Source organism: Pleurodeles waltl, chromosome 1_2 (genome assembly GCF_031143425.1).
Source record: "Pleurodeles waltl isolate 20211129_DDA chromosome 1_2, aPleWal1.hap1.20221129, whole genome shotgun sequence".
NCBI lineage: Eukaryota > Metazoa > Chordata > Amphibia > Caudata > Salamandridae > Pleurodeles > Pleurodeles waltl.
This window is the reverse complement of record NC_090437.1, coordinates 863,201,545-863,219,817: the sequence shown is the minus strand read 5'-3', so window position 1 is coordinate 863,219,817 and position 18,273 is coordinate 863,201,545.

Genomic DNA, 18,273 nt, shown 5'->3' with positions numbered 1-18,273 from the left:
TTATTATTTTTTTCTCAGTATCATTGTGGGGCCCCTTACAAGGGGCCCCCTGCCTGGCACTGGGTATGATGGCCATGCCCAGGGGACACTGGTCCCCAGTGCTGGCCATTGGGGTGGTGGGCATGATTCCTGCCTTTACTTAGACATGAGTCATGTTTGGGTGGTAGTGCATCAGGAACTGATGCCAGGCTGGTAACTGGCACATTTATTGCCACTAACCAGCCTAGTGTCATTCCTGGCCCAGTAACGCCTTTTCCAATCTTGCCACCCCCCTGGCCAGCGTCTTTTCTGTAGATTCTAGTCTGTCCTTTGTGCCACTGTGCACCATTCCATTAATATGGTGCCCAGCTGGCGCTCTGGAATGGCGCCACAGGCACTATGGATTTTGGCACAGACTGCGCTAACGCAGTCTTGTGTCAAAATCCATAAAAATGGGCCTAAGTGGGCCCATACTTCTGAGTGAAGGTGCAAGGACTGTGAGGCCCACTAAGGAAGGGCAGAGGTCGAAAGCATGAACTTCTAGGATGATTGAGACCGCCATGAAATGTACAAAGCTAAATTGCTAGTGTGGGGACGAATAAAATGTAATGTGAAAGACTGCAGGTGACACAATACACTAGATCTAAATGGTGACCTTATACATGCTCTAAAGCTGAAGCTGCTTTTTCTGAGTACAACCATACCTCTTCAACAAGAGTAAGTCAGGTTTTAAGGAATATAAATGTCTAAAGTATAATGGATGGGTTCCGCCATGCATCAGAAGATAACACACACATTTCTAGAAATCATGGGTTTTGCTGTGTCCACTCGATCTTAAGGCACCAAGGCTAACTCGAATGGCCATGATAGTTTCAGGCGCTAACAGTGTATTGAGGTTTTGTCAATTGTTGACTAATTTTGCATACCACAGGGCAATATTTTCAGATAGATTTAAATTGAGGTTGCTCTTACGTTTCCAAGAATATATAGCATTTCCATCAGAAAAGTGCCACTCTAGTAAAATGTGAAGGATAATGTGCAAGAATGGGAGACTGAAGGAGCCAGCAGCGAGCTGGAGGGTTTAGCAAACCTTTTGGATCCATTTAGAGTGATCATAGCTATCCACCATACAAGCGTTATTAAACACAGTAACTAAATTTGCTGAAACAATTCTTGAAAGATGGCCCCCACTAGCGAAAAAAACAGTGAAATAGTCACACTAATGATGATGGTGACTGGTACTGCCCTCATATTTTCATTTCCATTTGCTTTAAACTTCTTATTTATCACACAGAATACAACTAGAGGATAGAATGATATCTACAACTGGTTCAATTTGAGAGCAAACAAAATACATTGAAGATAACTTCCCAAACGGCAAAAATGACAGCGTTTATTGCTGAGGACGAGTGGCTAGGCATTCTGACAATCTCTTTCATACAAAAAATGTGATTTCAGGCAAAACGGGAGGCTATCACACTCTGTGGCCTGGGGTCTGTGTGGTGAAATGTAAAACGGCCATCGAGTATTCCATCCTGGCAGTCTCATTTATTTTTTCCATTCCATAGTGATAAGGGAAAGAAAAATGGGACATTTTCACATATATCTCTGTAACCGAAATAAAATAAAATGTAATTTAGCACTTCATGCGATATCAAAGACCTTACCTCAAAGGTTGTCAGCGCAACAGGCAGCAATTCACACTACACCCACAGGTCTTTGATGAAATCATACGTGATGTATTGCCGTTTTCCAAAGGAAACCAGCTTCTGTATCTGATTAGAAAAAGGAAAAGGCACGTTTGGATAAGTGAATTTGCCTGAAACGATGAGTCGCCAAAATAACAATTTAGAAACACATATTGTTTTTATGTAGTGAGAAGCAACCTGTTTCTAAATTGTTCTGCTATGTCCGTGCACTGCGATTGCTTCAAAATAAACTCAGGGGTTTGAAAGACAGCCACCTCTTGAAAGCGAAAACTTTGGTGCCAAACAAACATGCATTTGAAATTAGCAAATATATGAAGAAGGAAAAATGAAAACATCATACTGGTGAAGTACATATAATTGTAGACTGTTTTTTTGAGGGAATGATTGATGACTTTTAAATGAAGTATACATAATGGTATTTGAAATGTCTCTGGGCAGATTTGCAAACAATTGGCGTCAGGTTTGTGTATATTTTCTAAAAAGTGGGTTTCAGAAAAGGGTCATTGTAGAGGGGCAAAATGAGGGGCATATATACATATATATATATATATATAAATAAACACACGTGCAGAAGGAGGTTAAGTTAGTTGACATTTACAAAATGTACAGAAATCATCTCCTTCAGTAATATTAAAGGCTAAAATCTTGTCAAGGCAAGTCTTGGAATCTTATGCCAACTTGGCCGGTCACTAATCCTGCAAGGGCTTAAACGGATTTAAGCAAGTATTATCCATTTCGCTGCTGGGCTGCTTGCGCACCTCTGTGCCAAATCGTTTAAAATAAAAACAAAAAACAAAACCAGCACTAGTTAGTTTAACCATATGTACCTCTTTAGTCTCTCATGTACACCTATTGTGTCGTGTGGCTACTAAGGCGATGAGCACATAGGGGGTGGGTTATCGCTGCGCTGATGCAACTACATAGTATGCAACAAAATGCATGGACAACCAGAGTGCTGTATTGTTGGTGGTCTGCACAGGTGGGTCATGCTCTGTCTCTCTCCCGACAATGCACGGCAGCTGCCAGTATTTAATACAGGCTATTTAAGTGATCTCTGGATTATCTAATTGCAGGACAAAACGAGGGGGAGTAACTTGAGTTACCCTCATGCTGTGTAACTCTATAGGAGTGCCCATGCCCCAGTTGCGTCACTGGAGCGACACTACATTCCTCCCCAAATTGAACAAAAGAAACAGAGCATTACAAATGATGCTTATGCATACACATGAACTGGAGGTGCCATTGTTGGGCTGACATGGGATACCGTGATGAACTGGCAACTGCTGTTCATGGTCGGGAGAGAGAGGTCATTCGTTTTGAACATACTCATAACTGGCAAAATGAAAAGTGGCGTCACCCACAGATCTCACAGTAGGTGACCTCTCAGTCTCGTGGATGGCACCAGGTTACCTGGCAGTCTATACGTGGTGCAGGTGGTGCAATTTGCACTTTGTTCTGGCTTTTTTGTTTCTGGACTCCTCATTTGATCTTTGTTCTGGCTGTCTGGTTTCTAAACTCCTCATCTGATCTACAGTCGATGACACCAGGATATGTTCTTGGTCAGGTGACAGCGGTGGTGCTGGAGATGAGCTCCCTGTATCTGATAAGGAATCCGGCTCATCTCTCTGAGGATGTAGCGGGACTTTTCGGTGAGGACAAGCTGGTGGTAGCCTGATCATAAGTCCAGCTTGGAGAACCAACTGGCCCCACTCAGCTCATCAATCAAATCGTGTATTTTGGGAGTTATGTGTCATTCCCTCTTGATGGCAGCATTGGGCATTCACATGATGATACATATTTGCACCTTACTGGGTTGCTTAGGCTTCCTGGCTACAATAAACGGAGAGACCCAGGGTGTGTGTCCTGTTACCTTTTCAAATATGCCTGCAGCTTTGATCTTGTCGAGCTCCTTCTCTACTTAAGGCCTCAGGTGAAATGCAATACGTTGATGCCAGAGGGCTACAGGATGTTTCAACTTGCCTATGTGTAGCTTTATCTCTTTGTTTTTCAGACAGCCAATGGCATTGAATATGTGTGGGAGCTCCTCAAGGGTGTCAGTTATGGATTCCTGGTAGACTCCGAAAGCAAAAGTCACTATGCTTAGAGCTTCTGAGGCTTGGCACCCAAGTAACATACTGTGGCTGTCTTCAGCAACATAAACCTGGGAGTAAACTGACTGGGATCCATAAGCAATGGTTGTTTTAAATTTCCCCTCACATGGCGAGTGGTTTGTCTTGGCGGCACGCGAATACCTTGACCTTGGCCGGGCTTAGACTGGGAGGTGACATCATTGTCTGGTATGTATCGGAGTATATTATGTTGATGGAGGCTTCTGTGTCCATAACTGCTAGAGTTTAACACTTCTCCGTGTGTATCTGGCATCAGAGCAACCGATGTGCTGCTTGGGCTGCTGTGCCAATAGTGAAGATGGAGTGACTGGTGTGTTCTTCGTTGTCGTCATCATCCATGTCACTGCTTCTTTCCAGTGCCTCCAGAGCAGCATTAATGGTGGTGTGTGGGACATGCTCCTTGGTTGATTGGCACACCTTCAGGAAATAGTTATGTTTCCCGCACCCTGCACACCTCTTACCCCCAGCTGGGACTTCTGTTGGGCGGTAAGGTGGCCACTCACAATAGTTACATGTTCTGGGTGTCGTGCTGCTCTTTCTTGGTTTGGGTCTGCTGGGTGTCAGTGCAACCACATTGACCAGTTCAGCTTTTATCTGCTTATGTAGTGTGGCTTCCATGTGAGATGCCCGAGCTTTACGCAGCTCCTTTGTTCGCCCCATAGTTAGGATGTGAGTCAACGACAGCTCAGGTTCTTCTAGAATGTGTTCACTCAGTTTTGCTGAGGCACATCCCTGAATAATTTGTCCTCTGGTTTCATAATTTTCATCGGCTAAACCACATGTGCTGGCTAGCCTTTCTGCCTCATATAGAATGTATCAATGGATCCCTCTGCCTGTTGCCTCACTTGGCAAAAGACAAATCTCTGATTGTCCGTATTCACCATTACTGTTTTGGAAATCCTGTGGATGTCTTTGCCTCCTAAATGCAGGACCATGGCTCTTTTTGTGCACTTTCCACCTTTGTGGCTTCAAAAAACAACAACACTCTCTCGACCCAGTCCTTCAACCTGGGAGCTTGAGTTAATGGGGCACCTTCAATGATGAAAAGCTCTATGGAAGGTATGGTGGCCATTGTGTGGTTGAGTACGTCACTTCAGGGTCAACACCTTTGAGTGGGTGCAGGGACTTGGCTGGTTGTATTCATCCTGGCTATTTACACCTGTTGCATATATTGTGGGGTAAATTTGGGGCGACAGGTCTGAGCTACAGCACCATGAGTTAATAATAATGCCTGTAGACCTTTCTCTCTGTCACTTTGATTCAAATCCCAGTGCACAATCATCGGCCACTCCTACCATTAACTTGGAGTCTTCTAGCTTGTCGTGGTTGCATGGTGAGGGCCTAAACCAACAACGAGCCGGCCCAGCAGCTTTCTTTCCTTCACTGCAGGTAACACACAAGATGAACAGGGGCCTAATAGTAGGAGGAGCTGTACCTTGACAACAGCGCACACGTATCAGAGCTCTCACAGCAATTTTCTCACTCTGCTCCTCTCCCTGCCAGCAGTCTGGTAGGCCACATGCATAGACTGGGTGGGTTCCGGTTATGACTAAGGTGCACTGCGTGGGTATGATGGTGAAAAAGCACACATGGCCTGAGCACCGCAACCCTGTGAGAGAGAAACGCGGCCGCTACGGTGCTTCTCTCATCCCATCCTCGTCTCCAGTGTTGTGTGTTGCGACTGCTATGGCGATGTGCACATAAGGTAGCGGCTTATCACGGCACTGATGCAGCTTGGTAGTATGCAACAAAACACATGGACAACCAGGGTGCTGTTTTGTTGGTGTTCTGCACAGGTGGGTCTCGCTCTGTCTCTCGCTTGACCATGCCCAGTTGCTGCCAGTATTTATCAAAGACGTGTTCACGTGTCTGAGGACTATCTAATTGTGGGCAAAATGAGGGGGAATGATTTGAAAATCCCTCACGCTGCTTAACTCCATAGTAGTGCCTGCACCACAGTTGCATTACAGTTGCATCACTGGAGCAACACTACATACACCTACAGAAACTATTTTTTTCGGCACATTCAGTGTTATGTATCTATGTAAACTCTGCAGCAGTAGCCTATTGCAACCTCTAGAAATAAAGAAGACTTGTGAGGTATTTTTGTTTCTTAACTGGACAAACAAATTATGGAATAGCAACAAAGGAAGTTTTGCTCTGAATGTGTGGAATGTGTTAATACCAAATTTTTGTGGGTTATCCTAGGGAAAGTAGTAAGCACAATCAATTATGAACTTTTAGCGCTGCTCATTAAATTGTGGCAAATTCACATGTTGTTGATGTATTAAACACTTATTTTGCTGTAGAACACTGTGCACTCTACCTCTGTAAGCAGTGGTAAACTGCTTGAGCTCTCCCTGTTAAACATGGTAAAATTGGTCTACTCCTGATTGGCACATTTAATGTTCTTGATAAGTCCCTAGTATATGAAACCATCTACATTCAGGGCCTGCACTCATTGTGCCACCTACTACAGTAGCCCTGTAAAACATTTTGATAGCCCTGCCACTGCATTCTGGGTGTGCTTTTTTTAAACATCCATTTCTACTTGGCAAATAAATCTTTTGCCAGGCCTGGCCTAAACATTTCTTTTAATACTTAGAAGACACCCTTAAGGCAGGTCATAAAGGCCCATAGGCCAGAGTGCAAGGTATTTAAAATGTAGCACATATATATTTAATGTGTTACATGTCCTGGCAGTGAAAAATCTCCAAAGTCGTTTCTCACAGTGGCAAGGCTGGCTCTCCGATAGGTTAATACTGGTTTATACTATTAAACGTAATAAGTGCTAAGTTCAGTTTAAGAATACATAGGGAAATTGCTCAAGGGCCTATGTTAATAGTATTTTTAAATCCAAATGAATGGTTGGGTCAGATTTTATATTACTATTTTAAAAATGATACTTTTAGAAATTCATCTTTTCCCACCTAAAACCAAAAGACATTCCTGCTAGTGTCCAGCTTTCACCTGACCCCTGATGGTACCTCTGTGGTGAGATGTGTATTGCTCCCAGACAGTAGATAAATGGCTCTCTGTAGGAAAGTACCATCTTGCCTGGCATGTTACCCCCATATTTCACTGTATATATGCTGTTTTAGTGTATGTGTCACTGGGACCCTGCCAGCCAGGGCCCCAGTGCTCATAAGTGTCCCCTCTATGTGTTCCCTGTGTGAAGACTAACTGTCTCACTGAGGCTTTGCTAACCAGAACCTCAGTGGTTATGCTCTCTCTGCTTTCCAAATTGTCACTAACAGGCTAGTGACCAATTTCACCAATTCACATTGGCATACTGGAACACCCTTATAATTCCCTAGTATATGGTACTGAGGTACCCAGGGTATTGGGGTTCCAGGAGATCCCTATGGGCTGCAGCATTTCTTTTGCCACCCACAGGGAGCTCTGACAATTCTTACACAGGCCTGCCACTGCAGCCTGAGTGAAATAATGTCCACGTTATTTCACAGCCATTTACCACTGCACTTAAGTAACTTATAAGTCACCCATATGTCTAACCTTCACCTGGTGGTGCAAAGTTACTTAGTGTGTGGGCACCCTGGCCCTAGCCAGGGTGCTCCCACATTGTTCAGGGCAAATTCCCCGGACTTTGTGAGTGCGGGGACACCATTTCACGCGTACACTATACATAGGTCACTATCTACGTATAGCGTCACAATGGTAACTCCGAAAATGGCCATGTAACATGTCTAAGATCATGAAATTGTCACCCCAATGCCATTCTGGCATTGGGGAGACAATTCCATGATCCCCTGAGTCTCTAGCACAGACCCGGGTACTGCCAAACTACCTTTCCCGGGGTTTCACTGCAGCTGCTGCTGCTGCCAACCCCTCAGACAGGTTTCTGCCCTCCTGGGGTCCAGCCAGGCCTGGCCCAGGAAGGCAGAACAAAGGACTTCCTCAGAGAGAGGGTGTTACACACTCTCCCTTTGGAAAAAGGTGTCAGGGCTGGGGAGGAGTAGCCTCCCCCATCCTCTGGAAATGCTTTGATGGGCACCATGCATAAGCCAGTCTACACCGGTTCAGGGATCCCCCAGCCCTGCTCTGGCACGAAACTGGACAAAGGAAAGGGGAGTGACCACTCTCCTGAACTGCACCTCCCAGGGGAGGTGCCCAGAGCTCCTCCAGTGTGCTCCAGACCTCTGCCATCTTGGAAACAGAGGTGTTGCTGGCACATTGGACTGCTCTGAGTGGCCAGTGCCATCAGGTGACGTCAGAGACTCCTTCTGATAGGCTCTTACCTGTGTTACTAGCCTATCCTCCTTCCTAGGTAGCCAAACCTCCTTTTCTGGCTATTTAGGGTCTCTGCTTTGGGGAATTCTTCTGATACCGAATGCAAGAGCTCACCAGAGTTCCTCTGCACTTCTCTCTTCACCTTCTGCCAAAGGATTGACCGCTGACTGCACAGGACGCCTGCAAAACCGCAACAAAGTAGCAACGATGACTACTGGAATCTTGTATCGCTGATCCTGCCGCCTTCTCGACTGTTTCCTGGTGGTGCATGCTCTGGGGGTAGCCTGCCTCCTTTCTGCACCAGGAGCTCTGAAGAAATCTCCCGTGCGTCGACGGAATCTTCCCCCTGCAACCGCAGGCAACAAAAGACTGCATCACCGGTCCTCTGGGTCCCCTCTCAGCACGACGAGCGTGGTCCCTGGAACTCAGAAACTCTGTCCAAGTGACTCCCACAGTCCAGTGACTCTTCAGTCCAAGTTTGGTGGAGGTAAGTCCTTGCCTCCCCACGCTAGACTGCATTGCTGGGTACTGCGTGATTTGCAGCTGCTCCGGCTCCTGTGCACTCTTCCAGGATTTCCTTCGTGCACAGCCAAGCCTGGGTCCCCGACACTCTAACCTGCAGTGCACAACCTTCTGAGCTGTCCTCCAGCGTCGTGGGACTTCCTTTTGTGTCTTCGGGTGGACTCCGGTTCACTCCTCTTCCAAGTGCCTTTTCCAGTACTTCTGCGGGTGCTGACTGCTTCTGTGAGGGCTCCCTGACTTGCTGGTTGCCTCCTCTGTCTCCTCATCCAAGTGGCGACATCCTGGTCCCTCCTGGGCCACAGCAGCATCCAAAAACCCTAACCGCGACCCTTGCAGCTAGCAAGGCTTGTTTGCGGTCTTTCTGCGTGGAAACACCTCTGAAAGCTTCTTCACGACGTGGGACATCCATCCTCCAAAGGGGAAGTTCCTAGTCCTCTTCGTTCTTGCAGAAACCAAAGCTTCTTCCATCTGGTGGCAGCTTCTTTACACCCTCAGCTGGCATTTCCTGGGCATCTGCCCACTCTCGACATTGTCGCGACTCTTGGACTTGGTCCCCTTGTTTCACAGGTACTCAGGTCTGGAAATCCACTGTTGTTGCTTTGCTGGTGTTGGTCTTCCTTGCAGAAACCTCCTATCACGACTTCTGTGCTCTCTGGGGGTTATAGGTGCACTTTACACCTACTTTTCAGGGTCTTGGGGTGGGCTATTTTTTTAACCCTCACTGTTTTCTTACAGTCCCAGCGACCCTCTACAAGCTCACATAGGTTTGGGGTCCATTCGTGGTTCGCATTCCACTTTTGGAGTATATGGTTTGTGTTGCCCCTATACCTATGTGCACCTATTGCAATCTACTGTAACTTTACATTGCTTGCATTACTTCCTTTTGCTATTACTGCATATTTTTGGTATTGTGTACATATATCTTGTGTATATTTGGTATCCTCATACTGAGGTTATTCACTGAGATACTTTTGGCATATTGTCATAAAAATAAAGTACCTTTATTTTTAGTATATCTGTGTATTGTGTTTTCTTATTATATTGTGCATATGACACCAGTGGTATGGTAGGAGCTTTGCATGTCTCCTAGTTCAGCCTAAGCTGCTCTGCTATAGCTACCTTCTATCAGCCTAAGCTGATAGAAACACCTCTTCTACACTAATAATGGATAACTGGACCTGGTACAGAGTGTAAGTACCCCTTGGTGCCCACTACAAGCCAGGCCAGCCTCCTACACTCTCTGTGAGGGAAGGGTGACTTCTACAGTTCTTGAGCTCCAAAACTCCCAGACCTGTGCTCAGTCAGAGGATGGACTCCCCTTCTGTTTGAAGTACCTTAAGGAGGACTAGACTTGCTTTCCTTCAACCCAGGACCCCAGAAGTGCCTTTGAGGGTTAGTTGGTTGACCTAGTTAGGCTACAGGGACATAACAAGCTTCCAGTGTCCTATCTCCGTGCAATTCCCATCTCAATAGATCCTGCTGCTGGCCTGGCCTCATCTGAAGTGAGTCATAACCTATATGACAAGTGGTGCCCCCAGGTCCTGGACCCTTGGCAGGTGTTAGAGAGTACTCCTGCTTTCCCCAAACTGCAAGAAGTGGGACTCAGAAACATTTTTCCACCTTTTTGCTTAGAAAACTGACAGAGATTTGTATCACTTTTGAATCCACAGCCATTGAATCACTGATCCAACTCAGCCTGCTGGTTTGGTAAAGGAGATCTGACTTCCAGAAAAATGTCTTAATCCGAATGTTGAGAGCTTCATAGGGACCAACACCGAGCAGCATTGAAACCTTCCTGGGCACAGATTCCGGATTTCCTTGTCTCGGAGCATTCACACCTTCATTGGTGACCGCACCAGAATCAGCTCTTCAGCAACACTTCGTTGGTGAGCCCAGCATCAGACCGAGCTTGCCCTGCTGACCACTCACTGGCAACCACTTTTTCTCCATAGAAATTTTTAAGTCAGAAAGCAAACTTTCCACTGGAACAAACATGATCCCTGCATTTGACCCTCACTCCATTGTGGACAGCCTTAATTGATGACTTTGACCTGGCTTAGCACAACAGGATAACCAGTTGTTTTGGTGTTGTTTGTTTTTTAATATTGTCTATTATTCTAAATGGGTTTGGGATATTTCTGCTGTTGTGTTTTCACTTCATCACTGATTGAGACCTGGATAAATACTGTATACATTGGCCCTCATTATGAGTCTGGCGGTCTTAAAACTGTCAGATTCACAGTGGCAGTTGGACTGCTGCAGATGTGGCAGTCTGACTGCCACATTACGACCACGGCGGAGCCCCCACCGTCTGACGTGGACACCGCTAGGTTGCTGCCAGTCAACAGCCTGCCAGTCTCAGTGGTTGTAATCCGCCAGGGTGGCACTGCAAGCATCGCCACCCTGGGGATTACAACTCCCCAATCCGCCAGCCTTTCCATGGCGGTTGGACCGCCAAGGAAAGGCTGGTGGAATTGGGGTGCTGGGGGCCCCTGCACTGCCCGTGCACTTGGCTGTCCAAAGGGTCCCCTGTACTGTCCATGCCATGCACTTGGCATGGGCAGTGCAGGGGCCCCGATGGACAGCCCCGTCGTGCTTTCCATCCTCCCGAATTACGGGCAGTGGAAAGTTCGATGCACCACCATGTTGAGCCAGCTCAATTACAAGCCGGTGTCAATGTTAAGGCCCTGTTCACCGCAGGGTCGTCGGGCGGAAATTATGTTTCCGTCCACCAGACCTGCAGTGAACTCACAATAGGGCCAGCGGTGTTCTGGCTGCACTGGCGGTCAGGTGGCAGTGACCAGAACACCACCCTGCCAAACTTGTAATGAGGGCCATAGTCTCTAAATTAAGCCTGAATGCTATGTGCTAAGATCCCAGGGGGTTAAGCACATGTTTATTTATTGACTTTTAGGGTTCACCCTGACAAGGACAGTGATTAGTATTTGAGGTGAGTTCTCACTCCCCCTGAAGTGTCCTGCAAAGATGCACAGTTCATTTGATGACAGATAGCACACTCAGGATAGACTATATAAAAAGGATAAACATATATATGTTTTCTAATTCTGTTCACAAAAGGAATTCATTGGTTTAAGTCAGTTCTCCCTTGCCAAAATATGGCTGCCACAGCTTGAACCCCAACTTTTTTTGGAAGTTTCCTGAGTGAGGCCTTTTCTGGCTTTTGGGTGACTACAGGTGAAGAACAGGGCACAATGCATTTGAAAATTAGGAAAGCAACCTTAATCAAAATGTTTTTAGGAAACCTGTATTTTGGTCGCAGAAATGCAAACCTTGGCTGGCTGGAAAAACATGTTGAACTTGATACTTAGCAGATTTGTTCCCCAAAATATGGATATTCCTTTCAATCTTCCCCATACACAAAGGTATCTCTGTCAAGCCTTGACCTACATCTTCACTCACCCACATTTTTTTTGACTGGCAGCGTGTGGGTTTTCTGTAGGGTTGAGCAGGGTTTCACAGACTCAGCACCATGAAATTGTTTTGATAGGAGATCTACCAGATAGGATGTCTGCAATATTTGGGCTGAGGGTAAGCCAGCACTCATTAACAGTACCAACACCATACATTATTAAAAAATAGAGATCAAAGGGACGCCAGAGTGATGTGTCTTGCATGAATCTAGCACGTTTTATTATCCAGGATGCACTGTAAACTTTAAAATATGGGAAAAAAATGTAATGTCTTCAATTTTCTGTGAGATCATACTTCAAAAATGTTGGCAAACAACAAAAGACTCACCATCCAATGTTCCACATTTCCCCTGATAAAAATGAAGCCCCACAGATGTTGATGGCGTTTTACGTGGTGCAGGATTAGGTCAAAACATTGACAATGTTAAGATCACATTGACAGGCCAATAACATCTTACTATCATAGTTTTGGCCTGTCTATTATGATAGCACCACCCACATACATGATGTACTATTTCTATCTACAGAAGTGTTGGAACAATGGATGGTGCAACCTTTACTGCTCTTCACAAGCTCTGGAATTTTCCATCATAAAAATCTGAAACATTATGTATCTTAAAGCAAAGATTGATATATGCCAGGCATTCTTAGGTAGAAAAATGTGGTAGCATACACACAAATGGCACCCCTACGTATACCACGGGAGTGTCATTGTGAGAAATGTCTGGGATTGGTAGTTTTTTGTAGGGGCAAGCCAACCCTGGGCCTAACCGACACACCTACCAACATCCCAAAAATCTAATTAATCCCAGGCCTCCTTTTTCTTGCACTTTCCACAGATGATTTCATGGGCCTTTCCGGTGTTGGACGATAAGCCTAGCCCTAGTGTTGGAGTATCATTGTAATCAGAAGCATGGAAATGCAGGTTGGCATTTCATGTGTTAATATGTATTGAATTTCCCTATATTTAAAAAAATCTATCTTAAGTCATATTCTACAAAAATGCTTTCTTAAAAACCCTTCAACAAAATTACCTGGCATTATGAGTAGTCCAGGTTCATAATGATTCAAATAACACCTAGTCCCTAAACTTAGATTCTTGGGCCAATTACAAAATACATCATTTTAATTCATCCAACATTTGTAGTCATTAGAGTTTCTGTTATCAAGTGATGTATGGTCACTATACAGAAGGAAATCATGGTTAACCACAGCTCAACTGTTAGGTCTGATTATTGTGGGCTTCTGAACAAACAAAAAAAAATATACACATCAAAGACACACAATTGTTGTGGCACAGACCTTTGTGACCATGCCCCAGTACAGAGACATACCCTGTTCGGACTTTTGATTAGGCTAAGAAAAAATCAAAAGAGCATCAGGCTCTATGCAGGGGCACAGCCCTATGTGCCCATGTTCCTGAAAGGAGCCAGACACCATTGAATATGTCTCCTCTCTGGGGAGCAGCTCAGTCATTTAGAGTGATTCTCCTGAACACAGCAGCATTATGAAATGAAAGGGCTGGATGACATTGAATCAGAAAGAAGAGACTAAAAGGGGAGGTAGTATGACTAATTCTAGTCCATCCCCACCACCTCGGTCTTTAATTATAATGGTATGGTGGGGCTAGACGAGTTGGAAGGAACTGATCTACGCTTCCAGCTCTCTCCTGTCTCTCTCCAACCAACGAGAAAAAAAAATGAATTCAACTGGTGGTGCACTCTTAAGGAGAAAGGAAGGCAGTAATAACTGTCCTTATCCATCAGCACAGTCCTTGAATGGAACTTGCAGGGTCTATGAAATACCTTCCAGGACTACCGTATGTGTTTAGAACATCATTCACATGCATATTTTTTAGATGGCCTAGAAGTGAGCACCAGGTTTTTCATTTTGTATTCTGCAGGGGCCAAGAAGGGATCAAGCACTGGCACAAAACTCCTTGCCTGCAACTCTAGAACCAGAGATGTTTGCTCCCAGGGGTAAGACATTTATTTTTTTAAAGCAGATTTTAGGTGCCAGCCCCTTTGGCAATTGACATACTGATAAGATATATGTGGTCATCCTGCAGACACCCTTTCATGACATATTCAGATGGCCTGTTGCAATATGACGATTAAAGGGTTAGTAGTCACACAGAGCATAAAAAACCAACAGCAAAAAGTAATGCAAATAAAAATAACTTTCCACATTACGGGCTCCCACACAATAACTATAAGAAAATAATGTTTACAAAAATAATTTGTTCAATAGCTTTACCAATTGCAGATACATAAATGTCATATTCCAAAAAGCTAGACACAATCAAAATGCACAGTAAATAAATACACATATGAAGAAGTCTTAAAAATACACAGACACCTCTTCCATATTTTTTAACACAAACATCTCAGACACAAGACACATTCCATATCCTGAGAAAACACACATAGACAATGTCAGGCAATGCACCCTGCAAAAAAAATTAATTTCACCAAACATCACATGGAAAAGCCAAACACACCTCTAACAGAAAACCATTTTGGAGTGGACATAACACATACTAGTGATGTGTAGTATCTTTAGGATGCGGCCTATGACTCCATGCATATTGCCTGAATCACGTTTCCACACCTTCCAAGTATTTACATTTGTGTTCCTGCAGCAGCCGTGGCAAACAGGAAGTTAAACAGTGGAAGCAGATGAAAGCCATTTTGAGCCAGCCTTCAAGGGGATCACAATCAACCTCAAAGTTTGATCCAGTTCCCTCAAAATAGCACAAAAGGTCATCATCTTCATCCAGAGGAAGGGGGGTGGTCAGGGAGAGGACCTGCTATCAATATCTTTAGCTCATCCTCAGAAAAATGTACATCTTTCTATCTTGTGGGACATCACCAGGTATTGCTCTGCAGAGAAGGTTACCACCTGCATGGGCCAAAACGGCTGCAAGTGTTGTGAGGACTTCCAGTGCTGAGTCTGCTTCAATGCCAAGGACATAGATGGTGATCCACCTAGCTCCATACTTGGCATCCCCAGCTGACCCCACTGCAGAAGAGCACCCCTAGAGCCCCCCATTCCCAGCTGAGAGAACAATAGTCACACAGCAGTAAGAAAGTGCATAATTATTGAGCTCTCATACCCATATAATGCATGATTTATTATCCCATGTCTTTATTTACATATTGTCACAATGCCAGGGTGGAATGCATGAAGTAATAACTAACCAAGCAGTTGCAAACAAAGGTGATGTGTACATGAGTGTGTCACCATCTTATGGTTATCTGCTTTTCCCTGCATAAAGGAGCATAAAGGAGATTGTTTATAGCAGAAATATTTTTGATTGGAACATTGTCAATGTGCTCTAAAGTTCTTCTCACAGGCTTTTGCCAACATGTTGAGAAAATAGTAGTGAAGAGTTCTGCCAATGACCTGAGATGTCATGTTAGTCTAGCATGCACTGCCAATGTTGGATCAGCATGATCTCAGCTGCTTTGTGGGCACAGAATAATATAACCACAAAGATGTGATGGGTGACTCCAGTGGCAGGAAAAGTCAGTCCACCAGGTGACAGACATTCTCAAAAGCAAAGTGACTCCAGGTAGAGGCTGCAGCCACTGCTAATACACGTGACACCCCTTCCATGGTGTATGATGACAAGGATCTTCCTGGACAAGAGGATCCTGTGGTGCCCAAAGTACAGGCCCCACCAATACTGAGGCTAAGGACATTCCAATGGCTAACAAATAGTTCCTACAAACACCAGGGCCTGGGGCTGCCTCTCCTATCAGCCATTCTGCCACAGAGAGTGATTGCCTGGAATGGCAGAAGCAGAGGGTGCTCCTCTAAGCACTTCACCTTTCGCATATCTCTCAAACCCTGCCTCATGTATATTGGGAGAAAATTTAAGAGGTCAAGAAGCAGGTGGATCTGTGCAGAAGGTTATCTTGCATGACACTGAAGGGCAGATTTAAGAGCCCCTTGCGCCATAATATCAGCACATTAGCATCATTTTGTGACGCTAATGTGGTGACATGGCAAAAATGCGGCACAAGATTTACAAAGTGGCGCAATGCATGCATTGCACCACATTGTAACCCTTTGCGCTACATTATGCTTGCATCTGACAGATTTCTTTCCATCAATTTTTGGCCACCTTCAACGCCTGCTCAGAGCAGGCATTAAAAGGAGGCACACCACTGTTTACAATAGGCCTCAATGGGCTTTGCAGGATTAGCATCAACATTTTTTACACTAATCCTGCAAACCTCTGAACTAGCATCAAAAGTCATTATGCTAGTTCCCTAACTACTGCCACGGTGTGCTGTATCTTAGATATGGAGAACACATGGTAATGTTAGAGGGGAGCTAAGGGGCACAAGAAAATGGTGCTGCACTGGATGAAGCACCACTTTTCTTAAATCTGGCCCTGAGTGTGCATGCAAAGACATTGTTGCAGTGTTCAAGGCCTGCAAGATGTACATGCAGCTCAGTACTATGAAATAAATTGGCTTGATTTTTCCCAGTCCCTATCGTAACCTCAGGCAACACACTCACCCCCATCTGACATCATTATCAGCTCCAATTTGTATGCTACTACTGTCCTAGTATTCTGGAGGTGTTGGGTCTTGCCCTGCGAACCATCATGGCTGAGGTTGTGGTGGAGGTGGTTACCACCTCCACCACTAAGGATTGTCAGATCACCTGTACCTTGTCCATTACACCAACAAGGAAACTGTGTCTGGGTTGTGGAAATTGCTTTAAATGAGGATGTTTGTTCACAATTGCCTTCAAGTTTGGACCTTTGGATTTATGTTTGGACTTTTTATTGAAATGGCTGACTTTTGTTTGCATACTTTTACCCTTTTGAGAATGGAACTAGGCTTTTCCCTTACATCCTGCAATTCTTTATTTTCCTCAACCTTCCAAGTTTAGTCTCCATCCCTATAGTCAGGAATTATTTTATCTAGGTATTTCCCTTCTCAAGGACAGCTCTCATCTAATTCAGTAACATCTTTTACCTGGACTCCATGCCCTTCGACCAAAAATAGCTCATTCTGCTTATATACATTTTTTATTTTTAAAAATCTTAATCTATTTTGTTTTCATTATGTGCAATCTGTGTGAGCATTATTGTTGAATAATGTATGTCTCTGTGATGACCTTAGGTAACTTAGTGCATAGCCAAGTTTAGGACACAGATAGCCTCAAAGTTGTGAAATACTTTCATCTCTAGACACAGGTACACAGGAACAGGAGAAAGGTAGGCACATAATGTGTTTATATGTCAAGTGAAAACAGAGAATGTAAACAAACATTTACAGTGCTTTGGGTAGGCTGGCTTCCACACATGCAAGAGCATAGGGGGTCATTCTGACCCTGGCGGTCATCGACCGCCAGGGCCAACGACCGCGGAAACACCGCCAACAGGCTGGCGGTGCTTTCTGGCCAATTCCGCTGCGGTCAGAAAAGGGAAACCGGCGGTTTCCCGCTGGTTTTCCCCTGGCTATAGGAATCCTCCATGGCGGCGGATTCCGACCCCCTTCCCGCCATCCTGCTCCTGGCGGTACTTACCGCCAGGAACAGGATGGCGGGAACGGGTGTCGTGGGGCCCCTGGGGGCCCCTGCACTGCCCATGCCACTGGCATGGGCAGTGCAGGGGCCCCCTAACAGGGCCCCATAAAGATTTTCAGTGTCTGCTTTGCAGACACTGAAAATCGCGACGGGTGCCACTGCACCCGTCGCACCCCTTCAACTCCGCCGGCTCCATTCGGAGCCGGCTTCATTGTTGAAGGGGCTTTCCCGCTGGGCCGGCGGGCGGCCTTCTGGCGGTCGCCCGCCGGCCCAGCGGGAAAGTCAGAATGACTGCCGTGGACATTTGATCGCGGTACGGTCTTCTGGCGGTTCCCGCCAGGCGGGCGGCTTCCGCCGCCCGCCGGGGTCGGAATGACCCCCATAATGTGTGAAGGTTAATAATGTGTGACTAATGATTGGATTGTTCATGTGGATGGTGACTACTGTCCACACCCACGGTAAGATCACTGTCATCCCTGGCTATCTAACTCTGGGTTTAACACCGGATTTAATATAGGGTCAGGATGAGGTTTACACTGGGCACAGAAGGGTTAGTAGAGCTGTTGGGACCTGCAGGTGGTTGTTGAAGCCAGTAGTCAGAGCCAAATGAATTGACCTTGAGGTCCTTTTAAGTAAGGGCTTATATGAGCTGTATGACATCAAAATGGCAACCTGCATCATTTTCTGTCAACACTGGGAAATGTT